General features: G+C 42.0%; 1 pseudogene; it reads right to left on the reverse strand.

The window, feature by feature from the left end:
- Window positions 1-4097: 4097 nt before the first annotated feature.
- Window positions 4098-26212, reverse strand: LOC135559302 (piggyBac transposable element-derived protein 4-like; annotated as a pseudogene).
- Between the last annotated feature and the right edge of the window lie 623 nt (window positions 26213-26835).

Consider the following 26835-nt stretch of genomic DNA (forward strand, 5'->3'; position numbering starts at 1 on the left):
TTTTGGTACCCTTCCCCTTCCTCTACAGACAAGTCCATCAACCTCATGGCTTGATTTTTGCTCTGACATGCACTGCCAACTTCATATAGACAGGTGTGTGCCTTTCCAAATAATGTTCAATCAATTGAATTTACCACAGGTGGACTCCAATCAAGTTGTAGAAACATCTCAAGGATGATCAATTAAAACAGAATGCACCTGAGCTCAATTTCTAGTCTCATAGCAAAGGGTCTGAATACTTATGTAAATAAGGTATTTCTGTTTTTTTATTTTTAATACATTTGTAAATATTGTGTGTAGATTGATGAGAAAAAAAGGGTATTTTCATACAGTTTAGAATAAGGCTGTAACGTAACAAAATGTGGAAAAAGTGAAGGGGTCTGAATACTTCCCAAACACACTGTACAGTGTTGAAACGATGTGCAAATCTTTGACGAAGTGCTTTGTCAAAAAAATGTTATTACAAAAAAGAGGATCCTAACAAACATATGTCCCTTTTTGACCCCCATCCTCCATCAGTGACTCGAACGACGTACACAGGTAAAAGTTGACACGTATTTATTGGGCGCTTTCCTCTGCCCAGGCACTGCTGACAGATGCCAGATAGGCATCTGGACAGTTATTTTAGCTAACCACATCATATGTTATAGCATTCTGTCAGTCAATGACATGGTGTGCAACCATTGGTTGATGTATGCAACATCTGAACAGGGGAACGTAACCAAAGTTAAAATAGATTGGTTGAAATGGGAAACATTAATCGTGGGACGAGTTGAAGAAAAATATGACAACACATTTCAAAATGTCAGCTGAAGATGAAACATTATTGTTGGAACTTATGACGCGTTTAAAACAGCTCGGGACTCAGACTCTTTTTTTTTGATTTACGACTGGGAAAAACAATTTTGAATGGTCATCCAATTTGGAATTCGAAGTCGGCAACTCTGGCATCTTTCTAGAGCTCTGACTTTCTGACCTGAAAATCACTGACATTATGATTAGACCTCGTCTTTTTTTCCATAGTTCCCAGTTGTCTTAAAAGCACCATTATTCCTCCCTGTTCATCTGCAAGCAGATGGTGTGCTTTTCGACAGGTGACTGCTCAAAACGCTCTAGCTAAACATTGCATTTCTACTGCTTGTTGTTGTCTGTTTATTTACCAGCAACTTGCCACAGTGTAATTGTGTAAGTGTTTTCTTCTTTCTTGCAGTCTCTTCACTCTGCGCTCTTATCCTTCAATAATCAATCTATCTTCCTCTTCTTCTTCGAGATTTGGTTGGCGGAGCATATCCAACTTTTAGGTGCATACACCGCCACCTACTGCACTGGAGTGTGAGGCCAGTCACAGCCTACCTACAATAAATTCCAGTAAATTCCAGACGAGCTTCAATGCCATAGAACACTCCTTCCGTTGCATCCAACTGCTCTTAAATGCAAGCAAAGCTAAATGCATGCTCTTCAACCAATCGCTGCCCACACCCGCCCACCGGTCCAGCATCACTACTCTGGACGGTTCTGACTTAGAATATGTGGACAACTACAAATACCTAAGTGTCTGTTTAGACTGTACACTCTTCTTCCAGACTCACATTAAGCATCTGCAATCCAAAACTAAATCTAGAATCTGCTTCCTATTTCGCAATAAAGCATCCTTCATATTTGGCAGTTGATCTACTTCAATTTGGTAAATGGCACTGTGTCCTCTTTTCGAAGGATGGATCCCAGTCTGTTCAGGGCTATGGGATGCGGAGGGTCAGAGGTGGTCTGCCGGGCATTGGCCCAGCTCGGGATGAGGAGGGCTTTTAGCGGGTGGAATGGTGGGGACCAATTGGAGGTTTCCTTAGTAGCAATGCAAATATCATGGTACAGCTATATAGACACTCAATCATCATTTTTCTTTTTAATGGTATGTTTACAAACATATATTTTGATAAATAGAATTGAAAGTTGTGTCTCATTATGGTAAGTGGTGGAATAAGAATAGCCAGTTACAATTGTAATGGCCTAGCAGATAATAAGAAAAGACGATCAGTATTTACCTGGCTAAAAGAGAAGGAATATAATATCTATTGTTGACAGGAAACAGACATAACATAGGTACAGCAGATCCCCTTATTGTATGGGACACTTTTAAGTGTGCCTTTAGAGGCCATGCAATTCACTACTCATCAATAAAACAAAAGCAATTTAGATCAAAAGAGTCCATATTAACAAAGGAAATTGAAGGACTAACAGTACAGTTAGATAGCAATAAAAACGGTACCATAGAGGCACAGAATAAGAAATGGAGGAACTTATTCAAGAAAGATCCAGTGTAATAGATTATAAAAAATTTGCGAACTGGATGGAATATGGGGGAAAAATGCACCAAATTATTTTTCAATCTTCAATATAGAAATGCTACCAAACAAATGTATTAAAACCTGTTACCAATGATGGAGTCAGGCATGATTCACCAAATTATATTTTGAAAGAGGAAGTATAGTACTTTAAGAATATGTTTTCATTTTAAGCTCCTCGATCTCCACTAACTGAAACTAATTGTATGGATTTTTCCCTAATAACAATGTAAAATGAACATCTGTACAGAAAGACTCTTGTGAAGGCCAAATTACAGAGGGGGGACTGCTTGATGCAATTGGGGCCTTTAAGGATGGGAAAACTCCAGGGCTGGATGGCATACCAGTGGAAGTATACAAAACTTTTTTTGATATACTCAAATGACCATTATTAGCATGTTTTAACCACTCCTATATAGATGGTAGATTATCACACACGCAACAAGAAGGTCTGATATGATTATTACTGAAACAGGACCCAAGTGGTATATATAAAGATCCAGTCCATTAAAAAAATTGGAGACCTCTTACACTTCAGTGTTGTGATGCAAAAATCCTAGCAAAATGCTTGGCACATAGAATTTAAAAAGTATTGTCAGATATTATTCATCCTAATCAGACAGGTTTTTTATATGGACGATACATTAAAGATAATATAAGACAAGTACTGGAAACAATAGAATACTATGAAATATCAGGGACACCAGGACTGGTTTTCATAGCAGATTTTGAAAAAGCTTTTGATAAAGTACGACTAGAGTTTATATATAAATGCCTAGAATTTTTAAATTTTGGGGAATCTTTTATAAAATGGGTTAAAGTTATGTATAGTAACCCTAGGTGTAAAATAGTAAATCATGGCTCCATCTCAGAAAGTTTTAAACTCTCTAGAGGAGTAAAACAAGGTTGTCCATTATCGGCATATCTATTTATTATTGCCATCGAAATGTTAGCTGTTAAAATTAGATCAAACAATAATATTAAGGGATTAGAAATCCGTGGCTTAAAAACTAAGGTGTCATTGTACGCTGATGATTCATGTTTTCTTTTAAAACCACAATTAGAGTCTCTCCACGGCCTCATAGAGGATCAAGATACTTTTGCTATTCTCTCTGGATTAAAACCAAGTATTACGTATTGGATCACTAAAACATGCTAATTTTACATTACTATGTAGTTTACCAATAAAATGGTCTGACGGAGATGTGGACATACTCTGTATGCAAATCCCAAAAGAAAGAAATGATCTCACTCCAATACATTTTTATAGAAAGTTAGCAGAAATAGATACGATCTTGCTACCATGGAAAGGAAAATACCTGTCTATTTGTGGAAAAATCACCCTGATTAACTCTTTAGTCATATCACAGTTTACCTATTTGCTTATGGATTTGCTTACACCTCGTGACCTGCTTTTTAAATCATATGAACATAAAATATTCCATTTTATTTGGAACGGCAAGCCAGATAAAATTAAAAGGGCCTATTTATATAACAAATATGAATTCGGAGGGCAGAAATGATTAAATACTAAAGCAGTAGACCTCTCACTAAAGGCATCAGTCATACAAAAGTTATACTTAAATCCAAACTGGTTCTCTAGTAAATTGGTACGAATGTCTCATCCTATGTTCAAGAAGGGCCTTTTCCCCTTTATTCAGATTACACCGGCCCACTTTCGATTGTTTGAAAAGGAAATAATCTCCAAAATATCTTTATTTTTTAAACAAGCCTTAGAAAGTTGGTTGCAATTTCAGTTTAATCCACCTGAAAAGACAGAAAAAATAATACAACAAATATTGTGGTTAAATTCAAATATACTAATTGATAGAAAAAACTATTTTTCGATGAAATGTTTAAAAAAGGTATAATTTTTGTGAATGATATCATAAATAGGACTGGTGGAGTTATGTCACACATGCAGCTAACACAGACATATGGAAATGTCTGCTCTACCGAAAATTACAACCAATTAATTGCAGTATTACCACAAAATTGGAAGAGACAAGTAGAAGTGGAAAAAAGTAAGGAACTTAAATGGTTAAAGAAAAGTGTGATAAGTAAAAACATATACCAATTTCATTTAAGGACCGAAAAACTGACAGCTGTGCCATTTAAATTGCAAAATAGTTGGGAAGAGATTTTCGATGTACCAAAAAACTGACAGCTGAGATTTTTGATGTACCCATTCCATGGCACATGGTTTATGCAAAACAACTCCGGATGCAAAACTTCAAATTTTTCAATTTAAATTACTATACACAATTCTTGCAACTAGTAGAATGTTATACAGTATATATGGGGATACAATGTTCCCAGCTCTGCAGATTCTGCTGTGAGGATGCAGAGTCATTAGATCATTTATTTTGATATTGTCCATATGAAGCTCGTTTTTGGTCACAGGTCCAGGAATGGCTGACGAACTGCAAAATTTGCCAAGAACTAACGCTGCAGATAGCAATACTTGGTGATTTGAAAAGCCATAGTCAATCAATCAATAATATAATAATTAATTTAGCAACATTTTAAATTTACAATCTGTAGAAGATATGAGAATAGAAAGGTTCAATTTGTTTGTGAAGTATCACAGCACAGTTGAAAAATATATGGCAATTAGAAATCCAAAATGGATGATGTTGAGAGATAGATTGGAGAGGTTGAATGGAGCTGAAGGGTGGGACTAACAGCAATATAAAACATGTAATACATATGGGGTCTGTAAAATGTATATAGGTTCAGAACTTTTGTGAAATAGCACAGTTACACATATAAATCAAACTGGATGGACATCAGAAATAGAGGAAGGACTAAAAACAAACAAAAAAACAACTATCGTAAAATAGACTGTGTCTGTAAAATGTGTATAAGATGTATAAATTGAAGGTAAAAGCCGAAGTGTTCATTAGTTTACTCCAATTGGGGGATCGGTGGTAGGGTTTGCGGGGAATAATAATAAAGGTGTATTCTTTAAAAAGTATGTATGTCTATATAGGTGTGTGTATGTACATACTGTATGTGTATATGTATGCATGCGTGTATGGATGTGCCAAATGGCTGTGGGCTACACTAGTTTATTTAGCAGACAAGATTTGGTTAGAATTCTGTAGCTTCATTTTATAGTATGAAGATTACAATTGAACGAAGCTGGATAAAATAGAAAGGGAGTGCGCACATGCGGCTATTCTGTGTTGAGCTCTTAACAAAGAAATAGGTACCCCCTATATGCTTAATTTGGAGTTATAATGTAACTTTAGTTGTTCTACAAACATTGGGCTATATATGTTTTGATTCTTAATACATTGTAAGGCTGCATGATGCGACTAATGATGATTTGAAAATAGGCGCTTGAAAAGCATGAGCTCTGCTTTGCTGTTTTGCGCAGGCTGTTCTCACTTTATCAGTCTCTTATTCACAATTTGACAAGCACTTTATAATGTCTCGAATTTCACAGCGGCATACCCTCTGTGTGGCCATAATGCGCCCTAAAAAGATCCATGCCTTTTGCCGCCATCACAGGCCACAAGTGATGACAGACACACTGGGGACGCAACTGCGCATGTCCTTATCAAATTCTGAGGTCCATATTGAAGATATTAGAAGAACTCTCCACATTTAATTTTTGTCAGCCAACAAGATGAGTAGGCCTAACGAACAGCAAAAGCACTAGCCTATGTCAATTTACTATCCCCCATAGTACAAATGTTGACCTATTCTGTGCAATAAATAAATATTTCAAGCATATTCTGGGACAGTTGTGGGATGTGCTAGATCCCAAATTAATACAACCACTAGCATCAAAAAACATCAAAAAACGCAATGTGGCTGACCCAACAGATCAGAACATTTAGCTTAAAATGATGATAAACTATTAGGCTATTTCTTCACATTATAAGTGCACCAGAGCGCACATTGCAGTAGGCTATAAGCACAAATGTTCCATTAGCGGGAAAACACCATTATTATGCATGTAATGCTTTTATTATAAAAGGTGCATTTTATGGTGGAAATGATCTTCCCCAAACTTGAGACTCATGTGCTGTTTATATATACCAGTTAGGCTCTACACCCCTTGTAAAGTTGATTAATGTGCTTCATTTTAAGAAGTATTTTCCCACTTTAGTTGTGATGCAAACCTTATCAAAACATATAGGCCTATGGGCTAGGCTACATGAGGTGTGCGACTATGATTCGAAAAAGTTGCACAAAAAAGGCATTGTTTCTTGCTTTAAGCTAGGCAACATTCACAAGTGATAATATATAATTCACAAGTGATAGGTTGATATTATCACCCATCTGACTATTCTTGATTTATCCCTCTCGTCGTCCTCGTATTGTGTCTAGTCCCCGCGTCCTCCGGGTCACCCTGTCCCGTCCTGGCAATTGGCCCAATGTGCGCAAGTGTGACAGTATTTATGTGAACAGCATTTGCAGATGTATTTCTTACACCAGCAGCACACAGTGTGTGTCTTGGAGTCCTTCTTGGGTGTGCAGAGCTGAGACCTCTTCCTCTTACGAGCGGGGCAGCGGCCGTGCCAGCGGCGGGCCCCTCGCGCTGTTGATCACGAGCCGCCGCCGTAGCACTCTGTAGGACTTTGACAAGTGCTGACGCCGCTTCAGTGCGGGGGAGATGCTGCCTTCTTTGGATCAATGGCTTCACAAGTGCCTTTCGCAGCTGCTCGAGGAACACCCATGGCTTGTTCCGCTTGCGAGGCATCCAGTCAGGCTTGATCTCTCGCCATATGACAAAGGCATTGTAGGAGGACACGTCGGGGATGTTGTGGAAGATGACCAGGGGCCAGCGGGCAGTCATCCGTCTGCAGCTGTAGGTGCTGACCACCTTGTCTAGGTTGTCCACGCCGCCCTTGTTGCAGTTGTAGTCTAGAATGACGGCCGGCTTCCTGTCGCGGCGATCGCTAATGTGGCCCTCTGTGTGCAGCATGCTCAAAAGTAGCACGTTCTTGTTTTTCTTTGCCAGGTAGGAAACTAGAGTGGCGATGGGCGTGAAGGCAAACCTGGAAGACAGGACCTGTCTGCCCCTGGACCCGAGCAGCGCGGGCAGGAGCTCGGCCTTGTTCTTTCTCACTGTGCCCACCATGGTGAGGTTCCTCTCGAGGAGCCGCTGGCCCAGTTCATAGGAGGTGAAGAAGTTGTCACAGGTGACGTTGCGACCGCTCAGTCCCAACGCGCATCCCCTGGTTCTTCTCGGGGCCTCCGCTGGCCGCCTTGCCGGTGTACCACTTGCATCTTCCAGCGTAGCTGGACTTGGCGTCGCAGGCCACCCACGACTTGAAGCCGTATTTCGCCGGCTTGCTGGGGATGTACTGACGGAAAGGACAGCGGAGTTTTGGAAAGGGGACAAGAGATTAGTGTCGTTACTGTCTCATTGGGGCCAACAGCCTTTTGTGTTACACACGCTGCTCGTGCTGCCACAGCCGCTGCTCCCGCTGCTACAGCTACTACCTCTCTATAGACATATATGCACACACGCACACACACGTGCGCACACACACAAACACACACGCACAGTACCTCTGAACGGGACCAGTTGCTCGTCCATCGTCACGTAAGGCCCCGGGTTGTAGAGGGCCGGCAGCCGTACCTCCCACAGGTCCCAGACCTCTCGTATGGCTGCGAGTTTGTCCGTGGCGAGTCTGGCGGGTCTCGACTGGCGGTCGTCGAATCGCAGCAGCCTCGAGTACCTGTGAAAGACCTTGAGCGGCATGGTGGCTCGGAACACGGTCCTGCCACTCTCGGCATCCCACAGGCTTGCCGCGGCCTTGCCTCGGGACCTGTAGACGCCCGCTAGGATCAGCAGTCCTACATAGGCGCGCACGTCCGTGGCGTCCATGGGTCGCTAGCCGTCTCCGTATTTTCTGGCACTGTGCAGGTTCGTCATTTCCAAAATGATCCTTTCTAACGCCGGTGTGACAAACAGGTGGAAGGCGGACGCGATGTCGCAGGCCTGGGTCGCGGCATAGGCCGTGGGGCCTGGAGGCTCGTCCGGCCCGGCATGGCAGATCGCGAGGGCCCTTTGGTGGCGGCCGCGGCCATAGGCCACGGAGGACCACTCGACTTTGCCGTTTTTTAACAGCAACGGCGTCTCCCTTTGGTCCGGGGCTGAGGAGATCTCTTCCTCGCGTTGGTCCTCGTGCTCGACCTCGGGGGCTTCCTCGGGCTCTTCCTCAGAAGAGGGAGAAGAAGCATCGTCGACCTCGCGGCGCTCAGGGTTGTATTCCTCCCCGTCTTCGTCTTCCGAAACCTCTTCCTCTTCCTCCTCCTCCTGGGAATCTGAGTAGTCTTCTTGGTCCAAGCTGGACAAGATCTGTTCTAGAACCTGCGCGGCAGTAAAACGCATGGCCATGGCCGCTCGGCTCCACTGATCGGGTCCACTGAGCGGCTGGGAAGAGCGCACTTGGCACGGGTGGGGCACCGGTCACTTTGTGTGTGTGTGTGTGTGTGGGTGGGTGTGTGTGTCGCTGACAATATCAGTATCTCCACTACGTACGGCCGTCCGGCCGGCTTACGCGGGAGACCAAGACCTGAAAATGCACGAGGCTCGCTTGCGCGCTTGTGTGTAGCCGTGTGCAGCATACCCACCCCACCCGAGCAACAATAACACTTGGCTGCTCTCTAGCACACAGCGGAGCATGTATGGACCTGTGCAGTGGCTGGCTGGATCTCTCTGACCCACCGAGCGCAGAGCACAGAGCGGGAGCCCTGGAAACACAGGGCCTGGGTCGCTCTGACCCACAAGCGCAGAGCACAGAGCGCAGAGCGGGGAGCCACCCACAACCTCGCCACACTCGCAGACTTTCTACTACACTCAACGGTATACGCCTCGCCAGTGGCTGGCAGTGTCGCTCTGACCCACGAGCGCAGAGCGGGAGCACTGACCCCAGGACCACGGGAGGGTTAATCTTGTCTTTACATATACTTAATAATATGTGTGAAATATGTTTTGATTTAGAATGGACCATTATCATGCACCTGTCTCGAAACAGGGGCAGTGGGAAGAAAATACTTGTCATCTATGCACTTAACTTCTTAAGGTATAGGGGATGCATGCGTCCCACTTGGCCAAAAGCCAGGGAAAATGCAGCGTGGCAAATTCAAATAAAATTATATAAAAATCTAATTTTCATTAAATCACACATGTAAGATACTAAATTAAAGCAACACTTGTGAATCCAGCCAACATGTCAGATTTTGAAAAAGGCTTTTCGGCGAAAGCTTAAGAAGCTATTATCTGATGATAGCACAACAGTAAACAAAGAGAGTAGCATATTTCAACCCTGCAGGCGCTACACAAAATGCCTGCAGGGTTGAAAGTCTTAAAATATAAAACATGCCTTACCTTTGACGAGCTTCTTTTGTTGGCACTCCAATATGTCCCATAAACATCAAAATTGGTCCTTTTGTTCGATTAATTCCATCCATATATATCCACAATGCCAGAAAAAAACATATTCCAATTTGCGCAACGTCACTACAAAATATCTCAAAAGTTTCCTGTAAACTTTGCCAAAACATATCAAACTACTTTTTTAATACAACTTTAGGTATTTTTAAACATTAATAATTGATCAAATTGAAGACGGGTCTATCTGTGTTCAATACAGGAAGACAACAAACCAAGCTACTTTTCAAGTCTTGCGCAACTCTCAACAGTGTTACCCAGTTCCTAGTTACCCAGTTCCTACTTCTTCATTGCACAAAGGAATAACCTCAACCAAATTCCAAAGACTGGTGACATCCAGTGGAAGCGGTAGGAACTGAAAACAAGTGCCTAAGAAATATCATTTCCCAATGAGAACTCACTGAACAGACAGAGACCTCAAAAAAAAAATCTGAAAGGTTAGTCCTCGGGGTTTTGCCTGCTACATAAGTTCGATTATACTCACAGATATGTTTCAAACATTTTTAGAAACTTCAGAGTGTTTTCTATCCACATTTACTAATAATATGCATATATGCATGAGTAGCAGGAAGTTGAAATTGGGCACGCTATTTATCCGAAAGTGAAAATGCTGCCCCCTATACCTTAAGAAGTTTTAAATAATGAATGGAGGACACTTTTCCCACGGTTCATTTTCATGCCAGCCAGGTAGGCTATACTCCTGTTGTATAGACAAAAGGTGAGAAATATAGTAGGGCTAGCTTATTGAAAGCGGATGGGATTCTCCTCTTTTTAACAGAGGATATCACTCTGTTTTATCGCGCAATTTCATAGCCTATAGAAATGTTGCGCAGCATGAGCTCCGATTATGTGTTTGAGGAGATTTTTGATTACATTTGCATTGATGTCAAGTGCTGAGTTCCAGGCAGTTAGCAGGTTTAGTAGGCTACTAATGACCACCAGCAGCATCAGAGCTTGGAGAAGCCTAATTACCATGACTAAACAGTCACGTGGAATTTAACTGTCTTCATGACTCGTGAACTCTGGTGTGGCGGTAATACTCTAATGGCAATGGTCATTAGTGGTCATCCTTCCATGCTGAAGCAGCAAATCCTTGAAAGATAGACATGCCTACTCACACACTGCACAAACGCACACACACAGTGGGCTGTTCCATAGAGGGCTTTTGTGCAGTTAACATACGACATCTCCTGGCGGCCATGTTGGAAGACCACCTTATTAATTCTTCCGGCAACAACAGCTGAGTTGCTACCCCAAACTGCATGATAACAGTGCCTAAAACTAGTTGATTCATCACCACAGTCATTTTCTGTGGATTATTTGGCTGCTCTAACAAGGCAGGAAAGACAATGGGGAAAAACACGTTTACAGATTCCCCGCAATCATGAAACACGATTGGTGACACCAATGAGATAAGACTCAAGAACTGTGAGAAAAGAAAAATGTTTTTGCCCATGAAGACCAGAACCCAGACAGCTGTCAGTATAGGGTCTGCTATGACCATTTAATTGCTGGTAAATCAAGTCTGATCAATTGCGAGTTTTGCTTAGCTGTTATGCTAACCAAGTGTTAACAACAACACTAAATTAGACACAATTAGCTAGCTAGATAGTTATCTATCTAGTTTCAAGTTTTGGGGAAGCAATATTTTCACCATAAAAGACACCTTTATAACAAATGATTGCATGTGTCTGTCATCACATTTGCAGACTAATGTAAGCCTACTATTCCTAATGTGATGAATAGATTGGATAGTGATAATTTAGGCTATTAATAAGAGTGTAGTGGCATAGGTTTAGTCTATATCAGTGACATCTCTTTCCATAGCACAGGAAAAATGTGGCCTTTGATAAACATTTGATGCAATTCTACTACACTTTATATGACTGGAGACATTAGTAGAATATATCTAAGCCTACTGTAGACACTGACAACAAATCAATAAAACCGAACTTGTCTTGAATGCAACCATGTCATCTATAATATGATGTTAGTTTGACAAAAGCTGGATCCCTTCGAGCCATGACCATGAAAATGGGAGACACAATATAACATCCACATAGCCTGGAGGACATTATTGTCCCAAAACAATCCAGTGGTTATTATATACGGAACAAAAATATAAAAATACATGTAAAAGGTTTGTCCCATGTTTCATGAGCTGAAATAAAAGATCCCATAAATGTTCCATACGCACAAAAAGCTTATTTCTTTCCAATTTTGTTCACAAATTTGTTAACATCCTTGTTAGTGATAATGTGTCATTTTTTATCCTGACATATGAAGAAGCTGATTAAACAGCATGGTCATTACACAGGTGCTCCTTGTGCTGGGGACAAAAAAAGGCCACTCTAAAATGTATAATTATGTCACAATGACGCAGGTGCAATTGGCATGCTGACTGCATGAAGGTCCACCAGAGGTGTTGCCAGAAAATGTCATGTTAATATCTTTACCATAAGCCGTCTCCAACTTCATTTTAGATCATTTGACAGTATCTCCAACCGGCCTCACAACTGCAGACCACATGTATGGCATAGTGTGGGTGAGCGGATTGCTGATGTCGACGTCTCCCATGGTGGCGGTAGGGTATTGGTATGGGCAGGCATAAGCTACAGACAGCGAACACAATTGCATTTTATCAATGGCAATTTGAAAGAACAGAGATACAATGACGAGATCCTGAGGCCCATTGTAGTGCCATTCGTCCGCCGCCATCACCTCATGTTTCAGCATGATAATGTTGCAAGGATCTGCATACAATTCCTGGATGTTGCCCTGACTTGCCTAGTTAAATAATGGTTAAATAAAATACAAATAAAAATCCAGAGTAGCCTACTCTCCCTTCTCTGACAGTTGGAACTGATAGCTAATTCTTTCACCCTCTTCAATGGCGTTAGCTAGCTACCTAGCTACAAATGCATTTAGAGTTACAACGATAAATACATCAATATAGCTAACTAGCTAATATGATGTTAACAAGCTGCTGATATTTAATTAACTTAGCTAGCTGTACGGTATGTAAAGTTAACTAACTAGTGAACATTATATTAGCAGCTCATTTGAGTTAGCCTGCACATTAAATGTATGTAGCAAGCTAGCTAATACTATTTTTTTTTTTTACATATATTTACTTACTTGTTTAGGTTCTACAACTAACTCCATTTTCTAGGTCCTTAGAAACAAAATAATAATAATTGGCAATCTTCCCAAAGTTTCCAGTGGTACCGAAACACAGCCGAACCATGTAGACGATTGGAGGACTTCCAACATGGTGCCTAGTGCGGTTGATAAGTGATTTGTGATGCAACTGCAAGCCCTCTATACGCACAATTACGAGGTTGACTGGTTCATTACCACTGTCTCACCATGCTCAGCCATAGTTTATTGAGCAGATTGTACATACATGATGAAAATACAAATATGTGCAGTATACGTGTCAGATGAAATTGTATGCTGTTTGCCTTCAGTTTTCTTCCCATCATAAACCATTGTACAGTAATGCAGGCCTGAAGCTTAGCTTCTGTTCTGATCACTTCAGATCACACCACTGTACGGAACAGCATTAGCTGTAGTGCAAACCTGTTTTACCTCTACCTCCCAGTTGGGGAAGTAGATTGTCTGATTTAGGTTCTAGTGGGTAAACCCTGTGACCCTCAGGTAACTGTGTGTTTTGCCAAGGCAGCAGCTACTCTACTTGCAGTCCTGCAGAAATAAGGCAGTTAGACATTTTAAAAACATTACAATACATTCAGAAAATATTTCACAACGTATTAAGTGTGTGCCCTTAGGCCTCTACTCTACTACCACATATCTATAACACAAAATCCACATGTACATGTGTGTAAAGTGCATATGTTATCATGTGTTTGTTTGCATGTGTCTATGTTTATTTTGATTGACAGTCCCCACTGTTCCATAAGGTGTATTTTATCTGTTTTTTTTAATCTAAATTTATTTCTGGCATGAGTTACTTGTGGAATAGAGTTCCATGTAGTCATGGCTCTATGTAGTACTGTGCGCCTCCCATAGTCTATTCTGGACTTGGGGACTGTGAAGAGACCTCTGGTGGCATGTCTTGTGGGGTATTCATGGGTGTCTGAGATGTGTGCCAGTAGTACAAACAGACAGCTTGGTGCATTCAACATGTCAATACCTCTCACAAATACAAGTAGGGATGAAGTCAATCTCTCCGCCACTTTGAGCCTGGAGAGATTAACATGCTTATTATTAATGTTAGCTCTCTGTGTACATCCAAAGGCCAACCATGCTGCCCTGTTCTGAGCCAATTGCAGTTTTCCTAAGTCCCTTTTTGTGGCGTGACCTGACCACACGACTGAACAGTAGTCCAGGTGCAACAAAACTAGGGCTTGTAGGACCTGCCATGTGGTTAGTGCTGTTAAGAATGCAGAGCAGCACCTTTATTATAGACAGACTTCTCCCCATGCTAGCTACTGTTGTATCAATATGTTTTTACCATGACAGTTTACAATCCAGGGTTACTCCAAGCAGCTTAGTCTCCATAACTTGCTCAATTTCCACATTATTAATTATTTAATTTTTGAAACATTTATGACTAAATTATTCCTTGACACCTATTCTGAAACTAATTGCAGCTCTTTGTTAAGTGTTGCTGTCATTTCAGTTGCTGTGGTGGATGACGTGTATAGTGTTGAGTTATCCGCACACACAGTCTTTAGTATAGAATGAAAACACAGCCTACTTTTCCAAGTGTGTATTTATGGAATAATGTCAATCCACATTGAATGAATAGCATGCAAATGATTTGCCCAAAGACTCAGAAACAAATCCAGTTAAATGTACGTCAAAAGGCTTTTATACAGTATACGGCATTCTGTCAGGAAAATGACTAGGACGAGCGGGTAATTAATTCAACTTTTACTGCAGCGGGCTAAATCAGGGTCTTTCAGAGTGTTACTTGGTAGTCTTAAACAAATCTACTTTGAAACAAAAGTATACACCTCACACACATGGTTATGTGCATAAAAAAAGACACCTGTACCATGTCAGATATAAAGTTGAAATGTATTACATTATGAGTTTGCATCCCAATATCAAACTTTATATAATCTCAGAAAAAACAGAAACGTCCTCTCACTGTCAACTGCGTTTATTTCAGCAAACTTAACATGTGTAAATATCTGCATGAACATAACAAGACTCAACAACTGAGACATAAAGTGAACAAGTTCCACAGACATGTGACGAACAGAAATTGAACAATGTCACCCTGAACAAGGAGGGGGGTTAAAATCAAAAGTAACAGTCAGTATCTGGTGTGGCCACCAGCTGCATTAAGTACTGCAGTGCTCTCCTCCTCATGGACTGCACCAGATTTGGCAGTTCTTGCTGTGAGGTGTTATCCCACTCTTCCACCAAGGCACCTGCAAGTTCCTGGACATTTCTGGGGGGAATGGCCCATGCACTCACCCTCCGATCCAACCAGGTCCCAGACGTGCTCAATGTGATTGAGATCTGGGCTCTTCGGCTGGCCATGGCAGAACACAGACATTCCTGCCTTGCAGGAAATCACGCACAGAACGAGCAGTATGGCTGGTGGCATTGTCATGCTGGAGGGTCATGTCAGGATGAGCCTGCAGGAAGGGTACCACATGAGGGAGGAGGATGTCTTCCCTGTAACGCACAGCGTTGAGATTGTCTGCAATGACAACAAGCTCAGTCCGATGATGCTGAGACACACCGCCCCAGACCATGACGGACCCTCCACCTCCAAATCGATCCCGCTTCAGAGTACAGGCCTCGGTCTAACGCTTATTCTTTTGACGATAAATGCGAATCCGACCATCACCCCTGGTGAGACAAAACCGTGACTCGTCAGTAAAGAGCACTTTATGCCAGTCCTGTCTGGTCCAGCAACGGTGGGTTTGTGCCAATAGGCGATGTTGTTGCCGGTGATGTCTGGTGAGGACCTGCCTTACAACAGGCCTACAAGCCGTCAGTCCAGCCTCTCTCAGCCTATTGCGGACAGTCTGAGCACTGATGGAGGAATTGTGTGTTCCTGGAGTAACTCAGGCAGTTGTTGTTGCCATCCTGTACCTGTCCCGCAGGTGTGATGTTCGGATGTACCGATCCTGTTCAGGTGTTGTTACACGTGGTCTGCCACTGAGAGTATGATCAGCTGTCCATCCTGTCTCTCTGTAGAGCTGTCTTAGGCATCTCACAATATGGACATTGCAATTTATTGCCCTGGCCACATCTGCAGTCCTTATGCCTCCTTGCAGCATGCCTAAGGCACGTTCACACAGATGAGCAGGGACCCAGACATTTATTTTTTTGTTTACATCACAGAAGACTCAAATATAACAAAACATATATTTTTTTGTTCATGTTAATTAATTATCAAATGATGTAAGATATAAATAACATTCCACCCTTGAGGCCACTAGGTCTTTTGACTGCAGGACAGGGCTACACAGACATAAACCACATCTCATGCTTTAAGAATTCTGTATGACTCTTCATTCTGACTTTGATCTACAGTCAGTTTTCATATTTACGCTGGAGAATTACGTATTATTCCCAGCTTTTACAGTTCAAAATATTATACTTGCCAGTCAATACTCAATTAGGCCTATATAATATGTTATTCTCTGTGTATAACCCTCGTGTCTATATCCAGTGTTAATCATGTTCATTTCTATACATTTCTTTTATTATTTTATATAAATAAATGACACAGTGTACAAAACAATTTCCATGACATAGACTGACCATGTGAATCCAGGAGAAAGCTATGATCCCTTATTGATGTTCCTTGTTAAATCCGCTTCAATCAGTGTATATGAAGGGGAGGAGACAGGTTAAGATGGATTTTTTTAAAGCCTTGAGAGAATTGAAACATGAATTGTGCGTGTGCCATTCATTGGGTGAATGGGCAAGACAAAATATATAAGAGCCTTTTAAACAGGGTATGTGTCAAGAACTGCAATGCTGCTGTTTTTTTTTAAAACACTCAACAGTTTACCGTGTGTATCAAGAATGCTCCATCACCCAAAGGTCTTCCAGCCAACTATGGGAAGCATTGGAGACAACATAGGCCAGCATCTCTGTGGAATGCTTTCGAAATCTTGTAGAGTCCATGCCCTGATGAATTAAGGCTGTTCTAAGGGCAAAAGGGGTGCAAGTCCATATTAGGAAGGTGTTCCTAATGTTTTTTATAGTCAGTGTATATTTGTATACTCAAATGTAAAGGCCCCACTTATTAGTTTAAATTAATGCTCTACCATTTAGTGTGACGCTCATCATTCTCTCTCTCCAATCTTTGAGATCCTTATGATCCTGTTATAATGTCCTTCTTGATTTCCAGCGAGACAAGGTCAACTATTGTTCCCCCCACCACTGAGGCACGCCAGCTGCTTAGACACTGTAATAATGGCTAAAAGCCTCCTGTTTACAGCCCATCATTGCCAACTGCCACACGGCAGATGCTGTAATTGCAGTGTGACTTGTAGGTTGTCAACAGCAATTATAGCATATGTCCACCTGAGGGCACTCGAGGATCACCAGCAAGCCTGGATACAGCACTGCCATCGTGCTACATCCTCATGGTACAATACTTGTAGTAGGGACAGATACAACTTTGTGTTTGACTCAGTTCAGAGTGGAACTGGATACAGGCATAGCTTTCTTTTTTGTTATCAAGGTTTTGGTAATGTATTGAGCATTTCCTGGTCAAGATTGATTGACAGACTGCAAAATAAAGACTCCAATAAGCATACTTTGATATGAAATATTAACCTACAGTAGCCTACTTTGTCACCTCAGGCCAAGGTCCACTACTTACGATATGAGGGTCTTGGTGTGCATGCAGGGTTTGAGTCATTTATCTTATTACTTATTCATGTAATTTTCTTATCCTGTGTGATTCAGGGGAAGCTAATTTACTGTTGCCAGCCCTCAGGTTGTTATCACAGACAAACTAACTAATCTGATGTTCTACGATAGACACAGCTCCCAATCTATAGGTACAGTTCCCAATCTATAGATATAGCTCCTAATATATAGGTACAGCTCCTAATCTATTAGGTACAGTTCCTAATCTATAGGTACAGCTGCTAATCTATAGGTACTGTTCCTAATCTATAGGTACAGCTCCTAATCTATAGCTACAGCTCCCAATCTATAGGTACAGCTCCTAATCTATAGGTACAGTTCCTAATCTATAGCTACAGCTCCCAATCTATAGGTACAGTTCCCAATCCCAATAGGGGTGGGAGGGTAGCCTAGTGGTTAGAGCGTTGGACTAGTGACCGAAAGGTTGCAAGTTCAAATCCCCAAGCTGACAAGGTGCAAATCTGTCGTTCTGCCCCTGAACAGGCAGCTAACCCACTGTTCCTAGGCCATCGTTGAAAATAAGAATTTGTTCTTAACTGACTTGCCTAGTAAAATAAATTAAAAAATCTATAGGTACAGCCCCTAAGCCTCTGATAAAATATACAAGTGTGAAGATGTGTTAACTTCTATGGATGTACTATATTGCAACATACAGTGCCTTGCAAAAGTATTCGACCCCCTTGAACTTTGCGACCTTTTGCCACATTTCAGGCTTCAAACATAAAGATATAAAACTGTATTTTTTTGTGAAGAATCAACAACAAGTGGGACACGATCATGAAGTGGAACGACATATATTGGATATTTCAAACTTTTTTAACAAATCTTAAACTGAAAAATTGGGCGTGCAAAATTATTCAGTCCCCTTAAGATAATACTTTGTAGCGCCACCTTTTGCTGCGATTACAGCTGTAAGTCGCTTGGGGTATGTCTCTATCAGTTTTGCACATTGAGAGACTGAAATGTTTTCCCATTCCTCGTTGCAAAACAGCTCGAGCTCAGTGAGGTTGGATGGAGAGCATTTGTGAACAGCAGTTTTCAGTTCTTTCCACAGATTCTCGATTGGATTCAGGTCTGGACTTTGACTTGGCCATTCTAACACCTGGATATGTTTATTTTTGAACCATTCCATTGTAGATGTTGCTTTATGTTTTGGATCATTGTCTTGTTGGAAGACAAATCTCCATCCCAGTCTCAGGTCTTTTGCAGACTCCATCAGGTTTTCTTCCAGAATGGTCCTGTATTTGGCTCCATCCATCTTCCCATCAATTTTAACCATCTTCCCTGTCCCTGCTGAAGAAAAGCAGGCCCAAACCATGATGCTGCCACCACCATGTTTGACAGTGGAGATGGTGTGTTCAGGGTGATGAGCTGTGTTGCTTTTACGCCAAACATAACGTTTTGCATTGTTGCCAAAAAGTTCAATTTTGGTTTCATCTGATCAGAGCACCTTCTTCCACATGTTTGGTGTGTCTCCCAGGTGGCTTGTGGCAAACTTTAAACAACACTTTTTATGGATATCTTTAAGAAATGGCTTTCTTCTTGCCACTCTTCCATAAAGGCCAGATTTGTGCAATATACGACTGATTGTTGTCCTATGGACAGAGTCTCCCACCTCAGCTGTAGATCTCTGCAGTTCATCCAGAGTGATCATGGGCCTCTTGGCTGCATCTCTGATCAGTCTTCTCCTTGTATGAGCTGAAAGGTTAGAGGGACGGCCAGGTCTTGGTAGATTTGCAGTGGTCTGATACTCCTTCCATTTTAATATTATCGCTTGCGCAGTGCTCCTTGGGATGTTTAAAGCTTGGGAAATCTTTTTGTATCCAAATCCGGCTTTAAACTTCTTCACAACAGTATCTTGGACCTGCCTGGTGTGTTCCTTGTTCTTCATGATGCTCTCTGTGCTTTTATCGGACCTCTGAGACTATCACAGTGCAGGTGCATTTATACGGAGACTTGATTACACACAGGTGGATTGTATTTATCATCATTAGTCATTTAGGTCAACATTGGATCATTCAGAGATCCTCACTGAACTTCTGGAGAGAGTTTGCTGCACTGAAAGTAAAGGGGCTGAATAATTTTGCATGCCCAATTTTTCAGTTTTTGATTTGTTAAAAAAGTTTGAAATATCCAATAAATGTCTTTCCACTTCATGATTGTGTCCCACTTGTTGTTGATTCTTCACAAAAAATACAGTTTTATATCTTTATGTTTGAAGCCTGAAATGTGGCAAAAGGTCGCAAAGTTCAAGGGGGCCGAATACTTTCGCAAGGCACTGTAAATCTGTCTGATGTAAACATTGAAAACGTAGAGAGACATTGGATACATACCCAGATATACATGCTGACAGTGAGATGCAAGTTATAGTCATCATTCAACTTTAAATCCAAACATGTAGGCCTATGGCCAGCTGAAATTTGTCCTCGTTCAGATAAGGAGGAGAAAGATGGCCCAAAGGTCCATGTTTGGTTTGAGCTGCATGACAAATTAAACACACGTACTGTATGAATTCCTCTGTTTTATCTGATGGCAATTGTTGGCTGGAGATGATGTCTGGGAAACATCAGATGATTCGGACTCTATACTTCATCAAACATGCACGCACCGAGATGCACACAGGCATGCACGCACACACGCACGCACGCACACACACACACACACACACACACACACACACACACACACACACACACACACACACACACACACACACACACACACACGCACACACACACACACACACACACACACACACACACACACACACACACACACACACACACACACACACGGACAAATCAGGACAACTTCAATGTATCTACCAAGTGATGCACATAATATGCTTGAAGATGAAGAATAACTGGTGGGGCAGTGTGTGTGAGAATCTGTATTTGACTTCATAGAGAATTGCCTTTTCGGGATTGCTCCCTTCAACAAGCGACATTCCACACACTTTGCCAAACTAACACAAAAATGTAAATACTCAAGGAGATCCATGTTTTAATGTAAACGCATGTTTAACCAAGAGACTATTTTAGAATATGATAATCTAAGCAAACTATTTACTGTAGTTTCTTATAGCCTTGCAATGAGGACAATCGCTGCAAGTATTTTCCCTTCATGTCCACTGATATCCGGAAGGCCTTGTTTTCTTATTGTGCTGCTAAATAGTGTCAGCAGGGGGTATCCAAAAGCAGGCTAGAGAAGAGGCTACGCTACATGTTTGTACAAGGGCACTGTTCTATTTTGTTGTAGCGGTTGACATTTTGGAACCAGTAGGTCAGCAGAATAATGAAGCAGTATACATGAATCAAAGCAGAGTAGTTTTTGATCATGAGACAAATTAATGTCATTATCTATACCCTGTGATATAAGACCTAATTCATGTTGTTGAGAGCTGGTTATGAGCACAATTTTAACTCTGTTTGATCATCACTTTTTTTAATCAATTACTCATATTCAAATACAAAATAATGTTGTTGACCAAAGACTGAACTATGTCTGGAGTCTGGCAAAGGGATGACACAGATGTTGTCATAATGTAGAAGACTTAGAGTACATAGATAGTTAGATAACCATGTTCTCTGTTCAGGGAGGAGCCACACTCTGCCACTACACCATTGGTTGTCACTAGGGGAGTAAGGCTCATAATTGGACAGAGGTGTTGTGAGATAATGAAGCCAGACCTCACACCTGCCAGACCTCAGGGATTCCTATTGTCTGGCCACTTAAATGTTCTCCACTGCGTCTCCACCGCGGGTCTTAAGGGCAAGAGACTGAGTAAGAAACGAATTAAAAAGAAACAGGGTGCTGCTGTAGGGGAGGATCCCTGTCAGGATGAGAATGAGAGCAGAGAGGACCCACCCCCCTTATTCACTACCCAACTGACTGTAAAAATGTCATGAATCTTCAGACAAAATTGTGAAATTGCTGCACCAGCTATTTTGTTTCAAACTCTCAAAACACTCCTCACTTCATTCAATTTCCCCATGCAGGTTGTCTTTGGTGACAGCGTTTTATGAGAAAAGGCATATTGTGCCAGCTTTTAGCAGACTGCTGTGCAAAAAAAGTGAGGGAACAGCAGAGAGATTGAGACAGAAACCGTTTGATTTGAGGAATGGAGAGAGAACATAGATTTTGAACCAAGATTTCATAGTCTTTAGGTATAGTTTATGTAAGTAGGGATCCACAGATATCGGATGTCTGACTCAGCCATTGTAGCTGAGAGATATGACACAAGTTAAGTATAAGCAGCAGTGGTTAATAGTTATGGGCCAGTAACCAAAAGCTCGCTGGTTCGAATCCCAGAGCCGACTAGGTGACACAAATCTGTCGATGTGCCTTTAAACAAGGCACTTAATCCTAATTGCAACTGTATGGCGCTCTGAATAAGAGCGTCTGCTAAATTACTAAAATTTAAATGTGAAAATCTAGCATAGGTATGGGCTATGGCCTACACAGGCAACAAGTCACACACCACCAAAGGGCATCAGAGGAGAGTGAATGGAATCTGCACCAATAGAACTCATACACTGAGTAGACAGCAGAAATGGACGTGGTGATGTGAGTCAATGTGTGGAAGTGTGTTGTAAGTATCTCTAACACGATTTAATACTTAGTATTTGCTCATGTGGATCTCATTTCCTAATCACAGTGAAAAGCCATGCTGAAATGCACCCTGAAATCAAATCACACTGAAACCAAAAGCTTATCAAGATGAAACTGTGCAATTACACCAAATGTATTTATCGCCATCCGTCATGTACGTATTTGTTTGCAGGAAACTAGTTACACACATGCTGCTGGATCCTAGTTGTATTTTACCTGTGTTTGAATTATTTATGACATATGACTAGATTGATACTACAGTACACAGAGTGCACACAACATTATGCGATGCAAGTATGTGTCAAATCAAAAGTCTCCTTTCTTTGATCCAATTGGCTGTGGATTCTTGCTGAGCTGTCCATCGTCAGACTGCCATTGCTAATGAGATGGGGGGGGGGGTAAAATTGAGAGTGGTGGGCTGGCTGTCATCCGCTAGGTGATGGTTTTAAAACTAAGCAGTGATACTTCATTAATTAACCTTCACATTCTATGTAGATCTTCTCATCAAGATGCAGTTAATTAAAGAAAGGTCATTCCAAGGGCTGCTGGGTAGCGACAGTATTACAATAGAGGAATGGCACTGTTTGAAGCGAGATAACACCGTGGGGAGGGGGCAGGCAGGGGACAGCCAGGGGGACATTTTGGAGATATTCAACTGGCAGTGGAGGATGGTGGAGTGCTGAATCCAGGCTCTGGCTCTGAACCCTCAGCCTTTCTATCACCCCTCAGACCCACTTTGCAAACATATATTTTGGGGGTTTTTCATTTCACTTTAGTTTTATTTTATTTTTTCACGTACTGTCAAAAAGCTCTAATGGATAAAGCAGAGTTAAATATTTATCAATCTCAATTGACAGCATCTATCTTTTAGCATCAAGGTGTTTTTTTACAGTTCATCGGCCGCTCCCCCGATTGGGAGCTCTAACCCCACTTTATTTGACCTTGGTTTGTGTCCATAAAACTGCCATCTTAAATAAATAAAAGGCCACGAACTGAAGCACAACATGAAATAGTGATGGTTCATCTGTGAGTGAAATCCACTTCCAGGGAGTGACTTATTCATTTTGATATCTATCTATCTTTACCTCCATCCCTAAAGGCATCATGCCTGATATGCAGACAGCCTTGTGTTACGAAGTCCTAAAGTGGACAGTAGATTTAGAGGGTTGCCATAAAAAATCCAGTATTGACAAAACAAGCATGGTTAGTGAATGAGTCTCCCAGAGATATCACCTTGGGTAAGGACATTTATTTGGCCGGTAATATGAATGTGAACAACTTTAGTCTGTTCACTGACCATTCACTGTCCATTGGCCAGGATGTTAAATTTCTAATAACAAGAACAATGGAAGCTAAGGCTAAAGCTTGTCAGAAATCATGTCACGTGTACTCCCTGTCTGGCCTCTAGGTCACCAGTCTGCTCGTTATGGCGCACACCTGTCATCATTGTTACGCGCATCAGCACATAATGACACTCACCCGGACTCCATTACCTCCTTGATTACCTGCCCTATCTACAGTTGAAGTCGGAAGTTTACATACACCTTAGCCAAATACATTTAATCTCAGTTTATCACAATTCCTGATATTTAATCCTAGTAAAAATTCCCTGTCTTAGGTCAGTTAGGATCACCACTTTATTATAAGAATGTGAAATGTCAGAATAATAGTAGAGAGAAGGATTTATTTCAGGTTATATTTCTTTCATTGCACTCCCAGTGGTCAGAAGTTTACATACACTCAATTAGTATTTGCTAGCATTGCCGGTCAATTGTTTAACTTGGGTCAAACATTTCGGGTAGCCTTCCACAAGCTTCCCACAATAAGTTGGGTGAATTTTGTCCCATTCCTCCTGACAGAGCTGGTGTAACTGAGTCAGGTTTGTAGGCCTCCTTGCTCGTACATGCTTTTTCAGTTCTGCCCACAAATTTTCTATAGGATTGAGGTCAGGCCTTTGTCATGGCCACTCCAATACCTTGAATTCGCTGTCCTTAATAAGCCATTTTGCCACAACTTTGAAGTATGCTTGGGGTCATTGTCCATTTGAAAGACCCATTTGCGACCAAGCTTTAACTTCCTGACTGATGTCTTGAGATGTTGCTTCAATATATCCACATACGTTTTCTTTTTCATGATGCCATCTATTTTCTGTAGTGCACCAGCCCGTCCTGCAGCAAAGCGCCCCCACAGCACAATGCTGACACCCCCGTGCTTCACGGTTAGGATGTTGTTCTTCGGCTTGCAAGCCTCCCCCTTTTTCCTCCAAACATAACGATGGCCAAACAGTTCCATTTTTGTGTCATAAGACCAGAGGACATTTCTCCAAAAAGTACGTTATTTGTCCCCATGTGCAGTTGCAAACCGTAGTCTGGCTTTTTTATGGCGGTTTTGGAGCGGTGGCTTCTTCCTTGCTGAGCGGCCTTTCAGGTTATGTCGATATAGGACTCGTTATACTGTGGATATAGATACTTTTGTACCTGTTTCCTCCAGCATCTTCACAAGGTCCTTTACTGTTGTTCTGGGATTGATTTGCACTTTTCGCACCAAAGTCCGTTCATCTCTAGGAGACCTTCCTAAGGTGTATGACGGCTGCGTGGTCCCATGATGTTTATACTTGCGTACTATTATTTGTACAGATGAACGTGGTACCTTCAGGCTTTTGGAAATTGCTCCCAAGGATGAACCAGACTTGTGGAGGTCTACCATTTTTTTTCTAAGGTCTTGGCTGATTCCTTTTGATTTTCCCATGTCGTCAAGCAAAGAGGCATTGAGTTTGAAGGTAGGCCTTGAAATACATCCACGGGTACACCTCCAATTGACTCAAATTATGTCAATTAGCCTATCAGAAGCTTCTAAAGTCATGACATCATTTTATGGAGTTTTCCAAGTTGTTTAAAGGCACAGTCAACTTAGTGTATGTAAACTTCTGACCCACTGGAATTGTGATAACTAGTCTGTAAAAAATTGTTGAAATAATTACTTGCATGTCATGCACAGAGTAGATGTCCTAACCGACTTGCCGACTTGCCGAAACTAAAGTTTGTTAACAAAAAATTTGTGGAGTTTTAGTGACTCCAACCTAAGTGTACTTAAACTTCTGAGTTCAACTGTATGTCACTCCCTTTGGTTCCTTCCCCAGGTGTCATTGTTTCTGTTTCATGTCTGTGCGTTGTTCGTTTTTCTTGTTTTTATATTATGATTTCATTTCTTTTATTAAATGATTCACTCCCTGAACTTGTTTCCTGACTCCCAGCGCACACGTTACAGAATGACGCATCACCAAAAGGGAAGTGTCAGGGAGTTTTTTGTTTTCATGTTGGAGGTGATTTCGGGTCCGGGTGTCATAACTGGATCTACCTGGGTGGCCTCAGCCGGTTTGTCAGATTCCCATGCCTCGATGGGTCCCCCTGTCTTAGCTGGCTCGACAGGTTTCCATACCTCAGCGGGATCGATAGGTTCCCATGCCTCAACTGGGTGAACAGGTGCCCGTGCCTCGACTGAGGCAACCGGGGAGGTCTCATCAGACTCTCATGCCTCAGACGGTTCATCAGGTTTCTGAGGTGACCGGTCCTCTCCTGATCCCTGGGATTGTCCCTGTGGTTGGCGTCCTGCGGCAGGGGGGTGGATAATGTTACATATTCTCTCTCTCTGGCGCTCTATGTCACCATGCTCCCGTGTTTCATCCAGATCGACAGGTTCCAGCGCATTAGCAGAGGTGACTGGTCTGCTCCTGATCCCTGGGATCCTCATTTTGGTCGGCATCCTGCGGCTGGAGACACGCGTCGGGGAGGAGGTACTGTCACGTGTGCTCTCTCTCCAGCCTCTAGGCCACCAGGCTGCTCGTTATGGCGCACACCTGTCACCATCGTTACATCGCATCAGCACATGACACTCACCTGGACTCCATCACCTCCTTGATTACCTGCCCTATATATATGTCACTCCCTTTGGTTCCTTCCCCAGGCGTCATTGTTTCAGTTTCATGTATGTGCGTTGTTCGTGTTTCTTGTTTTGTATTATATTTTCATTTATTAAATGATTCACTCCCTGAACTTGTTTCCCAACACATCCACAATTAACTAAATGTGTTCCCTTACACTGGCTCAGCCTCTTGAATCACTGTGGCCTCACCTTTGTTGGACAGAATCTGTGAAAGAGCCTTTTTTCATGTTTTCTAGGCGTAACTGCCTCCCCATGTCCATTCAACCCTCCCACGGACATCCATACATGTATTTTAAGGATCCCTTCCAATAGCTGGTGGGGGTGTTTGTGTATCCCCCACCCCTCCTTATGATACAGTAACTGCTGACCCCGGAAAGAGCACCATTACATCATGCAAGGAGAAGGTCGGGCTCCCTCTCCTGCATCCTTATTGGGGCAGACCGACAGTTGCTAGTTGGAGAGACATTACCGTGGGCCTCTGCAATAATTTATCCTTAGAGCATGCGATCTGCCATGTAGCCCATGAGAGAGCTGCAGTAAATCAGCCATGTCTGGGTGCTGTCTGCACCATTGTTTGATCTCTTTCAGACACTCTAATAATCTGCTCCCCTCTGATTGATACCTTCACACAACAAAGCGCATTACACCAGC

Source organism: Oncorhynchus masou, chromosome 18 (genome assembly GCF_036934945.1).
Source record: "Oncorhynchus masou masou isolate Uvic2021 chromosome 18, UVic_Omas_1.1, whole genome shotgun sequence".
Taxonomy (NCBI): domain Eukaryota; kingdom Metazoa; phylum Chordata; class Actinopteri; order Salmoniformes; family Salmonidae; genus Oncorhynchus; species Oncorhynchus masou.